Here is a 3,503-nt window from a genome sequence, read left to right as displayed (position 1 = left end):
AGTAGCAGTAGTAGCAGTAGTAGTAGTAGTAGCAGTAGCAGTAGCAGTAGCAGTAGCAGCAGTAGCAGTAGCAGTAGTAGCAGTAGTAGTTGCAGTAGTAGTAGTAGTAGTAGTAGTAGCAGCAGCAGCAGTAGTAGTAGTAGCAGCAGCAGCAGTAGTAGTAGTAGTAGCAGCAGCAGCAGCAGTAGTAGTAGATGTAGCAGTAGTAGTAGTCGCAGTAGCAGTAGTAGTAGCAGCAGCAGCAGCAGCAGTAGTAGTAGTAGTAGTAGTAGCAGTAGCAGTAGCAGTAGCAGTAGCAGCAGTAGCAGTAGCAGTAGCAGTAGTAGCAGTAGTAGCAGTAGTAGTTGCAGTAGTAGTAGTAGTAGTAGTACAGGTGGTGATCATTGTTGATATTATCAATAATGATACAGTTGCAGTATGCATGCATCTGGTGGACACCTACATTACAAGGCAGCTGTAGGATAAACAGGGTTTTTAGCAAAAGGAATATTGTGCCTAATGCCCTCTGGGAATTGAAGGGAGTCACTGATAATCCCCGCCATAATACATTTACTCTGTGGGGCTTAATTATTAACTCAGCATTAACAGCTGAAATAATTAGAGGGAAACTGAGATGTCAGAAACAGAGCATATGCTCTGGAGCAGTCAAAGAGACATCAACTCTGACAACCAGAATCAACATGCACACACGCGCTCTGACAACCAGAATCAACATGCACACAAGCGCTCTCACAACCAGAATCAACATGCACACAATCACTCTCACAACCAGAATCAACACGCACACAATCACTCTGACAACCAGAATCAACATGCACACAATCACTCTCACAACCAGAATCAACATGCACACAATCACTCTCACAACCAGAATCAACACACACACAATCACTCTCACAACCACAATCAACATGCACACAACTGCTCTATCAGATTTGCACACACAGACTGTGTCAAACGGGGGTGCTTGTCAGTTGGATTGTACATTGTGATGTTAAGGCAGAAGCTGCAAATACTACATGCTTTGACATTTCTGGATCAACAACCTTAATATAATATGAGATATTTACATGACAGGAGGATGTGATTTCATTTTTTTAATAATTCCACATATCCATGCAACTTGTCAGAGGTATTACTGTGCTCTATTTCTAATAATAATCATTTTATTCAGCACTAAAATAGAAGAGTATATTCATTTAAAAATTTGTTTTGGCTATTATCCAAGATCCAAGGCACTACAAACAGGAGTAAAACATTTTTGAAAGTCATTATTTTAAAAGGGAAAAACCGTGCACTGCAAATGACTGATGCTTTGTGGCTAACACAGGCTCTTTAACTGTTCTACACCCCCTGTTTTGAGTGTCTTGGATTATCACCAAGTTGACTTTTAAAGTTTAAATGATAATGACATCTCACTCCTGTCTTGGTGAATTATGATTTTATATCATCGTTCACTTCATTTTCCTGACTCCAAAAGAGCACCATACGGACTTCAATCTTAAAATCACTCATACTATACTTTGAAAACAAAACTACATTTGTTGTAACATAGCTAATGATGCAAATACTATTATGCCAATATACCTCTCTTAGGTAGATACAATTGCAATGGGTATCAAGACATTAAGGAAGTTATTTATTCCTGACTAAGGCCGATTCCAGTCGTCTATGTTCTGGTAGTTGTGGAAAGCATTGGAACTGAAAGTTGCCCTTCATGTTTTCTCCAGCACAGCGGCAGGTTGTGAGCATGTGGCACTGAATCCTAAAGCACTGATTTGAATTCCGTTCCATTCAAATTCCAGCCACGCGTTTTCTCTTTGCTTACAGAATACAAGATTCCTGGACTTTCCACTGTGATCTTTCATCACAATCTTTCTTCTGGTTTTCGGAGAGCCGTTTGTCCTGGGGGGTTTGAGAAAAAAAAGGCTTCTGCCAGTGTGGGCAGTTCAAACACGCAATAAAAACCAAGCCTCTGTTTGCTTAAACACAAAAAGTCAGGTTCACCTCCACAGAACTCACGGTGCAGAGTACAGGAAGTCATATTCTCCATAATGAAAGTTTGTAATGAGATTTTCTGTAGTTATTTCTGTCCTTGTGTTTTCCTTACAGATGATGCTGCTGTATATTTATATTTTACTCAGTTGCAGTAGTTCCATCATCTTTCCCTTCGGGTAATATTAATATATTTGGATAACATTAACACCTATCACTGACTTTAATTCTACTAATACACCGTAATGTACATTAAGTTGCACATTTTCTTTTGCATCTTTCACTGTGCTGTGCTCTTTCGTGAGCTGAAGATAGCCCTTTAATCATTTAACAGTGTCGAATATGAAAACTGATTAAAAAAAAAATGAGCACAATTACTGGGGTTACAGAATTTCAGGAGTGATTAAAGAATCGACCTTCGGTAAACTCTATGAATAAATATAAAACTATTTGCGCCTGATTTCAGAATATTTCATTTAAAATTCTTTGTGTGGATGTGTGTTTGAGAGAGAGAGAGAGATCATTATTCTAACGTGTCTCAAAAATACATGAAGAATATATTTATACATTCCTCCCATGAAATGCTGTCATTTCATGATGAAAGGTGTTTCATTTAAATCAAAATGGCTGCTGCTCCTGGGGAGGACATTTTGAATTCACAGATCAATCCCGTGTCACGTTGATGAACTCAAACGCTTCTGCGCTGAACGCAGAAAGCCACTTTACCAAGGAGACTGCATAGGGTTCGCAAATCCCACCACCGCAGCAAGCGTTCCGTGTGAGAGAGGAAAGCAGAAACCAGTCTGGCACGAGGACTTGTCAATTAGTCACCACCTGGTGACATCTGGTCGTTTGTTCTAGAAAATACAACAAAAGATCTCACTCAGTTTGCATAGCCCTACAAATGTTAAATTCAGAAATTTGAGACAGAACAGAATGCATGTCAGACCATGTAGTTACAGTGTGCCCAAAGGTACACTAAAATACAAAAATAAATACAAAACACCTTATGTTTTTATAGTTTAGCACGGAATATCTACATTTCTAAGTCAAGGACCGACCCAGAACGGTGGCTTCGTAACTAAGTGGGATATTTGGTTCCATAAATACATATGTCCCTATCGAATAATTGCAAAACAAACTTATATTATAATTATTATATATGACAAGTAAATATGCTGGATGTGCAATAAAGGTGAGCTTATTCATGCAACTTCTGAATTGTATATTTTTGTTATATTGGAACATGATTTTTTGATGTAGGGAAATGGTATCAAGGATTGTTAGAATATGCGGCAAGGGGGCGGTTATAGAGTTTTATTGCCCAGCTTTGCAAATAAGAGGCTGATAAGCGTCTAAACTGCTATTCTCGCTAGCAGAGAGTCTTTTTACCAATCTGGCATTGCCGTTTTGCGGTTTTATCACGACACAGTTTTCTGCTCATCAACATGAACGCAACAGTAATTTGAGATGTCAACGACGAGGGGGCAAAGGTGATTAAGAATATG

This window comes from Conger conger, chromosome 11, assembly GCF_963514075.1.
Source record: "Conger conger chromosome 11, fConCon1.1, whole genome shotgun sequence".
NCBI classification, from domain to species: Eukaryota; Metazoa; Chordata; class Actinopteri; order Anguilliformes; family Congridae; genus Conger; species Conger conger.
This window is presented reverse-complemented; position numbering follows the sequence as displayed.